General features: G+C 44.6%; 1 long non-coding RNA gene across 1 annotated transcript in view; it reads right to left on the bottom strand.

The window, feature by feature from the left end:
* LOC115086292 overlaps positions 1-10798 on the bottom strand; it is a 121700-nt gene extending 110902 nt beyond the window's left edge. The window contains exon 1 of the long non-coding RNA XR_003855212.1: positions 10486-10798. This is a non-coding gene — a long non-coding RNA (uncharacterized LOC115086292). The remainder of the gene's footprint in view (positions 1-10485) is intronic.
* Positions 10799-12472: the final 1674 nt, after the last annotated feature.

The raw sequence follows: 12472 nt of genomic DNA, 5'->3' as shown, positions 1-12472 counted from the left end.
AGCAGCTTGGAATCTATCTTCCCCTCGGGATCCTGCCAGGTACTTGTAACCTGGATTGGCCACTGTTGGAAACAGGATACTGGACTTGAGGGACCTTTGATCTAACCCAATATGGCAAGTCTTATGTTCTTATGTACATGATTTTGTGTTGCAAGAAAATCTCAGCATGATCCCTAAAATACTGATTTCTATTCAGTTTTTAGCAAAGAAAAACTAAAGCAACTCACTTCTTTGAAGCAAATGATGGATTAACAGCATCCTACTAGCCCACAGTTTATCTGCTTTTCCCAAAGTGGACTAAATTCAATGACTCAACCAGTGAGATTCAATAAAGCACAGCAAACATATAAGAATCCCTAAGTAGCCAACTATAAGTATGAAACACATTTTTTAATTCTAAGGGCAAGCTAGCATTATTATTGGATCAGCTCTCAATTGTTCTTACAGAGTGACTTTGCAAAGAGCCTATCTGCTTCCATTCCATCGCAGTCTGGCATCGGAAATAAATCACTGGTAAACTCCAAAGTAAACAGAGAACATGACAGCAGATGACGCTCGCACGGCCTATCCACATCTGCTCCTCAGTTTCATAGTACCTTGTTCTCCCTTAGAGATGCTCTGTGCTTCTCCCTGCACTTTGTCATTCAGATATCGTCCCTGTCTCCACCACCTCCACAGGGAGGCTGCTCTGTGGGTCCTACCACCCCTTTCTGTAAAGAAATATTTCCTTTGGTTATTCCTGAGTCCTCCCTTTTCACTCTTATCCCTCGATCCCTCATTCCAAGCCCTCTTTTCTGTTGACCGAGGTCTGCATCCTATGGATTGATTCCTTGGAGAAAAGCACATTATATACTTATTTATTTCAAAATATTTTTACGTAGCTAGTCCATTCAAAGATTGCCCACAGTGGTGTACAAATTATAAAATAAATATTAAATTCCAATAGAAACAAGCAAAAACGAAACAATTAGAATTATAGAACGCACCAAAGAACAAAACCTGCAGATGATCTCAACTGATAAATAACATCCAGGACATACGTGACTTCCTTCTCCAGATCCTTATCCCACTAAAGCACCGCTCAATTGAGAGCACTTTTATAACTACAGCAATATTAACAATGATTTGCATGGATATAGTGCCTCCTCTTCCAAAAGGACCCCAATAGGCTTTATTTTCACTCTAACATTTCAGAAGCATTTTATTCAGGCACCTCAGGAGTAGAATGTCTGGTTATCAATGTTGATACTTGACATTTTACATTTAAATACCTTCCGGAAAGAGGGAAGAAGAAGCACTGTTGTTATTATTTTACAATTACTGTTGACAGAGAATGCTTTAACTGGTCATTATCAGATACTCTGCATGACTTAAAACTATCATAAACAGGAATGCTTAGAATGCTATACTATGCCTGATGATAAAAAACAAATCCATTAGGGCAATACTAATTTGAGTGGAATAAGTTATAATACTATACTGTAGTGCAGTGGCAGGCAATTTAGGTCTTTGTGAACTGCCAACAGGTCTGGTTTTCAGGATATCTGCAATAAATCTGTTATCATATGCATTTGCCTACATTTTGTGCAAGATATGAGTCATTTGCATATTTTGGCTACCCTGAAAATCTGATCGGTTGGCAACCCTTGAGGACTGGCTTTGCCCACCGCTACTATAGCATCTCATGTGTGCATCATAGCGCTATGTTTCCAATGCATGCTATCTCCTTCTGCTTCTTGCCCCCTACCAAAACTCCATTCAGGCCTGCCATAGAGGATGCACCCTATAGGTTTTCATTCTCCTCTTAGATCCCATGCCAGGTTTGCAGGTGGAGCCAAGAGCTGTGGCAGTCATATTAGAACAGGTTGTGAGGATGCATCTAAAATAATACCTTCCCTTTTTGCAGTGGCAATAATTAGCCTACATCTAGAGCAGTGGTTCTCGACCTTTATTTGGCCGGGACACACCTGACAGGTGGTTCTCACATGCGTGACACACTGAACCTGTGACCGTCTCGAGGCAAAATGTTAATATGCATTCTGCATCCTCAGGAACCCCCTCGACCCCCAAAAATGGGTGCAGAGCAGAACTAGGGCATTATCCATACAACTCACCATATAAAAAAAAGATATTCTGGTTCTGATGACATCTTGGTAAAAGCAAAACAAACTCCCTTTATTTGCAGGCACAATACCCCTCTTATGAAAAGAGAGTAATTTACCACTAATGCATGTCCTATTGAGAAAACATAACAAATAAGATTGATACAAATGCCTACATGCTAGTAAAATACCTCACCTCAGTCACTCACCCAGAACTGACCTTCACCACTAATTATAAATATGGAGACAAACAGGAATGGAAAACCAAAACAACCGCTCTGCATGCAGTGCAAACCTGGAGAAATGGAAAGAGAAATATAGCACCTAACACAGTCCTACCCATAAAGATTCGATTGTGCATTTAGTCTCATGCAGGATGTTTATCCTGTTGGACTCTGTGCCATCCTGGACATAAAGCGCCACACCGCCTCCCAGGTGCTCCTCTCTGTCATTGCGATATAATTTGTACCCTGTTATAGCACTGTTACACCCCTAGCCGGGGAAAGACCAGCGGCCAGGACTCCCTACCTCTTTCCACGCGGCGGCGCAGGCGTGTCCTCCGGCGCGGCAGATAGCCGCGGTCTACAACATGGCTCCCTCGGCGTCAAGACGGCAGCGTCGGGGAGATCATCAAAAACCCTATTGCCTTAGTAATAGGGTTCCAGAGTGGTTGCTACTGGTGCTTCTCTGTGTTGCCTGCCCTGACCTTTGATCGGATTTGGACCTGCTTTGCCTGTTGCCTGCCTTGACCCTTGCTCGGACCTGGACCTGCTTTGCCTGCCGCCTGCCTTGACCCTTGCTCGGACCTGGATTGTTTTGCCTGCCGCCTGCCTTGACCTTTGATCGGACTTGGACCTGCTTTACCTGCCGCCTGCCTTGACCATTGTTTGGATCTGGACTTACGTCTGCCTGCTACCTATCCTGACCTCTGGTAGGACTTGGACTCGAGCTGCTGGGACTCCGCTACTCCCCCTTCCGGAGAAGAACCCATCGGGCTGCGGCCTTGGTGAGTACCCTCTGGACCAAGGGTCCACATTCTGATTACCTCAGTGCGGAACAAGCACTGTCCCATTGATTGTCCTCCTTCCACCAAGTCTCTGAGATGCCAATTAAGTCTATGTCATCATTTACTGCTATACATTCTAATTCTCCCATCTTACTTCTTAGGCTTCTGGCATTAGCATACAAGCATTTCAAAGTTTGTTTATTGTTTATATTAACATTCTACTTTTCAGTTGTCAGAGATAATTTGGAATCTTTTAGCTCAGGTGACTCTTTACTTTTAGGCACATGGACTACTTTTCCTATTATTGGAACCTCACTGTCGGGATACCCTAATTCTAATGCTTCATTAGTATCCTTCGAAGATACCTCCTTCCCAACCACGTGATGCTGAGCGACTGTCGGCTTTCCCCCTTGTTCTAGTTTAAAAGATGCTCTGTCTCCTTTTTAAAGTTTAGCATCAGCAGCCTGATTCCACCCTGGGTAAGGTAGAGCTCATCCCTTTGGAAAAGATTCCTCCTTCCCCAAAAGGTTCCCCAGTTCCTTAAAAAACTGAATCCCTCTTCCCTGCACCATCGTCTCATCCTCACATTGAGACTCCGGAGCTCTGATTGCCTCTGCTGACCTGCGCGTGGAACAAGGAGCATTTCAGAGAATGCTACCCTGGAGGTTCTGGATTTAAGCTTCCTACCTAAGAGCCTAAATTTGGCTTCCAGAACCTCCCTTTCCATATTTTGATGCAGCTGGTAATCCAGATAGTTCCCAAAGAGGTCATCTTGAATTTCTTTTGACAAAGGTGCTGATTGAGATCCTGAATGTCCAGAATTGGGCATAGGCTTCCAGACTTCTTGGGAATTAGGAAATACTGGGAGTAAAGGTGGGAAGAAGAAAAAAATTCATTTCATTTTTTGTTTCGTTTTGGGGGGATTGGTTTTCCATGAATTTCATTTCATCTAATGTTTACTTTGTTTACAAAAATGAAATAAATATACCCCCCCCCCCCAAAAAAAAAAACCGAACAAAAAAAAGAACTAGGTTCCTGAGACCTTCCATGCCCCCTAGTCATCCCTTCCAAAAATGCCTGAAAAATGCTGGGGCCAGGATCCTCCCTGGCCCCCACCTCAGCCTAGAACCTAAGCTAGGCCCAGGCTTCAAGGACTAGACCAGATGCCTGGACCTCAGCCTAGGCCAGGGCCCAACAACAAGGTCCATTCTGGGCACTGGTCCGGAAGCTGAGGCCCACACCTGAGGCTGGGTCCCGACGCCTGGGCCTCGGCCTAGATACAGGCTCAGCCTAGGCCAGGGCCCAACAACAAGGTCCATTCTGGGCACTGGTCCGGAAGCTGAGGCCCACACCTGAGGCTGGGTCCCGACGCCTGGGCCTCGGCCTAGATACAGGCTCAGCCTAGGCCAGGGCCCAACAACAAGGTCCATTCTGGACACTGGTCCGGAAGCTGAGGCCCACACCTGAGGCTGGGTCCCGACGCCTGGGCCTCGGCCTAGATACAGGCTCAGCCTAGGCCAGGGCCCAACAACAAGGTCCATTCTGGGCACTGGTCCGGAAGCTGAGGCCCACACCTGAGGCTGGGTCCCGACGCCTGGGCCTCGGCCTAGATACAGGCTCAGCCTAGGCCAGGGCCCAACAACAAGGTCCATTCTGGACACTGGTCCGGAAGCTGAGGCCCACACCTGAGGCTGGGTCCCGGCGCCTGGGCCCCGGCCTAGATCCAGGCTTGATGCTAGGGCCTGACCCATATTTCAGGTCCAAATGCCTGGCCCTCAGCCTAGGCCAGGGCCTGGGCCCATGCTTGATGCCACGGCCCGGTCCAGAGACCAGGTCCCGATGCCACTGCCTCGGTCTGGACCCATGTCCGATGCCGGGCCTTGACCTCAGAGATCTTTGGTCCTGTCTTCTTTCTTTTTTCTTCATAAATGAAATGACACTGTCCATTTGGGAGGTGCTGGAATTAATTAACTCCCATGCATCCTCCCCAGCACAGGACACCATTTTGATGAATGACAACTCATCAAAACTGGGTACTTGCCAGGTTCTTGTGGCCTGGATTGGCCTCTGTTGGAAACAGGATGCTGGGCTTGATGGACCCTTGGTCTGACCCAGTGTGGCAATGTCTTATGTTCTAACTCCAGCACCTCCCAAGTGGATGGCGTTGGGCCTGGGTCTGGACCGAGATGCTGGTTCTCTGATGGAGCAGGTAAGGTTTTTTCAATTTTTGGGGTCTCAGCTGAGGCACCAGCATTGGGCTTGAGCCTCAGCCAAAGCCCCAGCATCTAAGCTGCAACTCCTGCGTCAGGTTGCAGCCTAGGCCTGAAGGATATAGTTTTTTGTTTTCAAAACAAAAAATGAAAACCAATGAAGCAAAATTAAACACAACAGGAAATTTCGTCTCAGTTCCTATTTTGTTTCTCCGAAATGTCCATCCCTAACTGGGAGTAGAGTCCTCGGCCATGCTTTGCGGGATGCACTTTCTGTATGGCTTTCTGTGCTGTATCTGCAGATGCAACTGGGGAAGGTGTGTGGGATCAGATGGCAGAAAAGCGTAATGAGGAATCACTCGTTGTTTGAAATTGAGACGATAACCATGTTGAACAATTTTCAGGACCCACTTATCCTGGGGTATTTGTGCCAGAGAGAGAAGCAACTGAATTCTGCCCCCCACCAAATGCAGTTTTGTGGGTACTGGGTGAATCCAAATCTTTGACCCGGTTTAGTTTGTGGCTGCTGTTGCATCTTCTGCTTGCGATGATCTCTAGTATGGCCCCTTGCTGGTGCTGGCCCTACATAGGAAGAGGTGGCAGGAGATGCTGCTGATAGGAGTAACAAGACATTCTGATGTAACAGAGATGCCTATAAGTGAGGTAAGATCTTCTGCTAAAGAGATGAGGCTCTTCTGCTGTGGATAGTGACTGAACCGCCATATTCTGCGCCTTAATTTGCAAAACTGTTTCCTGCAATTTTTCACCAAAAATGTTATCGCCAAGGCAGGGAAAGCCATCCCAGTTTTTCATGCACATCATTTTGAATGCCGCTCACTCGTAACCATGCCATGACAGCAAACAGTGCCAGTGGAAGGGTGTGCAGCTGCCCTAGGCGGTGACATCAACACAGCATCATGTGCTCTGTCTCTCTCTCTCTCTCTTTCTCTTCTCCAACTGGATCATCCCCTCCCAAAACTTGCAAATGCACCTTCACAGCTCCATCTGCATATGCAATCTCAACTGCTTCCCTGCACCCACCTTTCCAGCCTCCTTCCGTTTCAAAAATGCTGCCATCGCATTGGCCTACGGTGCCCCACCCACTTCTGGTGCCCTAGGCGGCCACCTAGTCTGCCAGCCCTCACGGCAAGCTTCAATGGATGCAGCTGAAGTACATGCTGTGGTGGCAAAAGACTCAAAGACAGAGCAAAGAATGGATCTTCTGATTTAAAAAGGGGCGCGGGGGAGATGTGGTCTTAAGATTCCGAACAAATGAAGGGCTTCAGCTATTGGACGCAATCATAAATGTATTGGACCATATAGGAACTGATGCTGAGTGATACGTGCTGTGAGCATGGTTCACTGGAAAACTTTCATGAAGAAGTTGTCTTGTGTGCGATGGTCTTTTCCTGCTGGAAAGAAGGACGGTCTTTTTAACTTTTCTTAAGGGCAGAGTCCATCACCAGAGTTGTGGGGGAAGCCGCACTGCTCCATAGCCTGGTGACTTCTTCATGTGAGACTTTAAGTTCAACTTTTGGGCAGTGGTGACACCCGAGTAAGGTGTTTCTCACATTTCCATCAACGCTATTTCCAATGACACATGTGTGGGTAAGGCTGATGGTTCAGCTAGTAGGTCCAAAATCTTTAGGATTCCCATGTTTTCCCCTCTGGGGGTCTGGATTCTTATGCATTATTAAATTAAGCACCTTGCCCTTCTTCTCTACAAACCTAGATAAGTCAAAACTTACCTGACTATGTAGAAAATATAATCTGTTTATCTTTCAAATATACTTGAAAGTTGTAGGCTAGATTTATGTATATTTTACATTGTGCATGCATATTTGATCGCGCATTATAAAATACATGAACATGAGCATGTGTGCTCCTATACATGAGTATAGGGGGGGGCGCACGTGTGCATTTTTAAAGTTATCCTTCCTAGGTCTAGTACTACCTATCCCTCTGCAGGACATCAGAAAGCAATTCCAATAGCCGAGTTAAGATGGTGCATTCAAGCATTTCATCAATATTTGAGATCTTATATTATAAATTTCTCCTGATTCATTTCTTAGCACTGGATTAGTCATGTCAGTTCTCCTTACTGATATATCATCATCTAAAGAACCCAGTCGCTTTTCAACTGCCTTTAACTGCTATTGTCACAACACAGCAGTTATTTAGCACTCTGCATTAATCATTCGGGTTTTACTCTTCAAAATGATATAATAAACTTTGAAATGAATGCTTTAATGTGACATTTTAATTTTGTGCTCAGAATCTGATATGGAAATTAAACTTTCCTTGTGCTTAACCTGAGTTTGGAAAGAAAACAAACAGGGTTGATATTCAAAAGGGCTTGACAGAACAAAATTTCTGAATATCCCCCTGCACCGAGAAGCTAAGTTTTAGTCAGTAGTTACCTGGCCGAAGCTTAACCAGACAAAAGAGGGGGAACGCTCATGAGCACCAGTGTAGTAGCGTAATAGTTCCTCTTCTTACCTCTTGTTGGAGGCAGCAAGATGGCTGCCTGAACACCTAGCTCCTTATAATCACTGGGGAAATTGTATGTAACATTCACTTTTTGTTCTTGCATTTTTGATACCAATTTGAAAAAACTGCCTTAAGAATATGTCTGGATTGAAGTCTAACAAAATTAAAGTGGCATTCGCATTAGCACCTGGAACTAAATGTTCCAAATATGATCCCCCTACTCCAGATAAGACCATGCCTGCTAAGGCCTCTGCAGTGTCCAGTCCCATGCTTGCTGAATTACAGCTCTGGAAAAGGACAATTTGCCTGAATGCTGAAATGACATGTGCTGTGATGCTGGGGTTTCCTGGCTTGTTGACCAGTGTGGTTAATTTTCAGGTTCAACATGGACTCACTTAAGAATCAGGTGGATAAGTGTGAAAGTGCTCTCGTGCAGCTTCCATCTGTTTCCACCAAGAGACGGGACGTAGAAGATCTTGCAAACCGAAATTGCTGCGATAATATTACAAAGTTAAATATTAACTTTGTAATATTATCTATAATAATAAATTAAATATAATTATTGTAGATAATACTGTTATTAATAACACTGTGATAATAACAGTTATTAATACTGTTATTAATATTGTTATTAATACAATAATAAATATATAATATTATATTATCTATAATAATAAATATTATATATTTATTATTGATTTTAACTTTGTAACCACAGAGGTTACAAAGTTAAAATCAATAATAAAGAATCCCCTCGCTACAATTCCTCACAAGGAGTTCCTCAAGGCTCCTCACTATCCCCAACTCAACATATACCTTCTTCCTCTATGCCAACTGTTAACTAACCTACAACTAACACATTTCTTATACGCTGACGACGTTCAAATTCTGATACCCATCAAAGAATGTATCACAAAAACCCTCAAATACTGGGAAAAACTGCCTCCAAGAGATCAACGAACTCCTCGCAAACCTAACCTGATTCTAAACTCGGCCAAAACGGAACTCCTTCTCATCACCCCCGAAAACAGCAACTCCCCACAAATTGCTCCAATTAACACCATTGTGACACAAGCTAGAGACCTAGGGGTAGGATTAGACAAACACTTGAATCTAAAAACTTTCATTAACAATACAACCAAGAACGGTTTCTACAAGCTGCAGGTAATCAAAAGAATGAAGCCACTCTTACATTTGCATGACTTGAGAACAGTCCTACAATCTGTAATATTCTCCAAGATAGATTATTGCAACTCTATCTTGCTAGGTCTCCCGTCCTCATCCATCAAACCACTTCAGATGCTCCAGAATGCGGCAGCCAGAATCCTGACAAATTCCAGAAGAAGAGACTACATCTCTCCCATTCTAATTAATCTACACTGGCTGCCAATACACTACAGAATCCTACATAAGTCCTTTACCATCATCCATAAATTCATCCACTCCCAAACCCCTCTCAACCTCCAAATCCCCCTCAGTCTACATACATCATCCAGACCCATCAGAGAAGCCTAGAAAGGATCCCTGATTGTTCCCCCAACTAAATCTACACTCCATATTACACTCAGAAACCGGGCCTTCTCCACAGCAGGCCCTGCTCTTTGGAATACCTTACCACCTGATCTTAGACTTGAACCTTGCTTATTGACATTCAGAAAAAGGCTTAAGACTTGGCTTTTTAAACAAGCCTTTCCCGAGTCTAATACCCAGGGGAGACCCTACCACAATCAAGCCGCTCCCGAGTCTGATATCCATTGAGAGACCTCTCTGCACAATGTAAATAATATCCACAAAGAGACATTACTGCACAATGTAAATAATCCACCTCTGTAAAGATTATATTATTCTTGTCTATTCTTGTCTCCTTCCTCCCCCAGTTTCATCAACCCTGTTATAATGTAACTTTTTCGCTTCCTCTGCACTGGTTAAAAGAACAAAGTTATTGCACCCCCTGTTATTTGTAAACCAGGATGATATGATTGTATCATGAATGCCGGTATAGAAAAGCTTTAAATAAATAAAATAAATAAATATTCTCATAATGGGGATTCCCAATAGGCAGGGAAGTTAAGGATATACTGACTTACTTATGTAGCCATTCCCCTGTTTCAGTGCCTTATCCTAGACTGGGGATGCCATGGGTCTGGGGTCAGGTCCGGACGGGGAGGAAGCTTTCTCTTCCAGGGTGTGTCCTACCACCACAATTGAATTCAAAACTCTCCAGGAGATGCTGAATAGCGAAAAAACCGAAAGCAGGGAAGCAAAAATCAGAACGAGAGGAGGAAACCCAGAGGAAAAAAGGGATCCCTCCATCCCTTAGAAAGGCAAAAAGAAGTTAAACTGGAATGGGGATAAAAACAACTCTTGAGTCTGTAATAGGTGTACAAAAGAAATAGTCTTTACTGTAATTTAAAGAGGATGATCCAGGCCACAATACCCACCCAAAAGTATTAGTCAGTCTTCTCTTGAGACCCCTTAAGCACCACTATTCCTCCCCAGAATCCTGGGGAGATCCAAACTTCTCACTAGTGACTGAAATCCTGGGGGGGGGGGGGGGGGGGATCCTCTATGCAGTGTTTATTAGGCAGTTTAACCAGTTACTGAATCTCCAATGAAGACGCCTTGACTAAATTCTAACAGTGCTTATTCCAACAGGTAATCAAAACATATAACTTACTGGTTGCAGTCTTGCAAGGAAGGGAAGAGGAGAGGCTGATCTCAGGTTCAGAGCACTGACTCTGGAGTTGAAATAGCTGTTTCAGGAATTGTACTTAAGTAAACCTATTGTGTGCACTTATTGTATGTGTGCCTAGGTAAAAGGGAAATGCATTCCTAAGGAGTAGGAGAGATGAAAGACTGCTTTGCTTCTTTCTTCATTTTTTTAAGAAGTCCAACGTGCAAACTGAAAAAGTTTCAGCAGGTATGAACCAGTATCTAAGCCAATAGGAAGTGCCCAGAATCAATTGGAGCTAGAAACATGTGACCATAAAGGACTTACGGCCACAAGACTATAGAATGATAGGGGCTTGAAATCTTTCTGTGACATCACACTCGCTTACAAGCAGGAATAGAACAACTTTATACATAATCAACAAACAACAAATCTGCTTACAGTTATGGGGGCAGAATACTCCTCCAACAACTTGCTTGAGATCCTTGGGAATCTCCATGTGCTCTAGAGATGTGCATTTGTTTAAAACGAAACTGCAAAATGTGACAAATAAGGTTAATTTGTTTCATTCGGGGGCCTCGAAATGAATCGGGGACACTCCCAAATGAAACAAATATTATTTGTTTCATTTTAAACAAATGATTTATTTTAAACAAATGATTTGATTCATGGGCCTATGCCACGGCCCATGAAGCTGGGCCGTGGCATAGGCCCAAGCACAATGCCAGGGTCTCGGCAGAGACATGGACCGATGGTGGGGTCTTGGCCGGGACCCCCGAAAATTAACAAAAAAAAACCCCTTATTCGTCGGGTGTCCAACAAAGGTTAGGTCCCGATGCCAGGGCCTAGGCCTGGACCCAGGCCCGATGCCAAGACCCAACCCGAAAGACAGGTCCCAACTCCGGGGCCTAGCCTTAGGCCATGGTCGGGATCCAGGTCCAACACTGAGACCCAACCCAGAGGCCAGGTCCCAATGCTGGGGCCTAGGCCGGGACCAGGGCCTGACTCAGAGATCTCAGCTAGGATGCCAGGTCCCGATGCCTGGGCCCTGGCCCAGGATCAGGCCCAGTCCTGGGAACATCTTCTTGGTCATCTTTGTTCTTTGGCACTTGCAAAGCAAATATCGCCATATGCTGGGTCATGCCAGAGTTAATTAACTCCAGTGAATTCACCCCAGCAGACGGCAACATTTTCATATACGGCAATGTGTTTACGGCATTAGGTCTTTGGCCTAGGCCTAGGCCGAAATCGGCAGATCCCCACTGGACCAGGTAAGTGGGGGCCGGGCAGGGGATCCTGACCCTGGCATTTTTTCATTTTCATTTTTTTGACTGTTTTTAGAGGGGTTTTTTTTCTCACAAATGAAAATGAATCACACAATCTACGAACTGAAATTCGTGGAAAAGCCTCCCAAAAACGAGCCAAAAATGAAAACCAATTTTTTTCTTCTTCAAATCCCTAATCTGCTCTCCTCACCAACTTTTCAGCCTCTCCTTCCCAGTATAGACCTGAGCATGCTACAGGGGATTATATACCCTAAATGCCATCCCCCCAAAAAGGTGGGATTAAAGCAATCGTAGAAATTCTAAAATACAAAACCCTTCCTACTATCCCTAGCTAGAAAATCACTGTGACTGGCAAAGCCCGGTCACTCTTACTTTTATCCCAAAATGCCTCAATATGACTTTCGATCCCCTGCTAGAGATAGAATGTGAACACCGCATCCACTCCAACAAGCTAAGTTTCCATGGCCTATTGTAGCTAAGCTGCTGCATTATGCATGCACAGATTCTGGCTATTCTCATTACTGCGAGAATGAGGAAATCAATCCAATAGGATGGCATGAAACCCTTGTTTGTGCCCCATTTGGCTAAATGTATAGCACAACTTCAGTAGATATTTTTAAATCTTGGTTCACAGGTCAATTAAATTGGGCCTAGATTTGGTCTGCTCTATCCCACGCAAATGCAGGTCACTCACAATAACGTTACCG

The sequence above is a fragment of the Rhinatrema bivittatum genome, chromosome 2 (genome assembly GCF_901001135.1).
Source record: "Rhinatrema bivittatum chromosome 2, aRhiBiv1.1, whole genome shotgun sequence".
Classification (NCBI taxonomy): Eukaryota; Metazoa; Chordata; class Amphibia; order Gymnophiona; family Rhinatrematidae; genus Rhinatrema; species Rhinatrema bivittatum.
The sequence above is the reverse complement of the archived record's forward strand: the minus strand, read 5'-3'. Positions and strand labels throughout refer to the sequence as shown.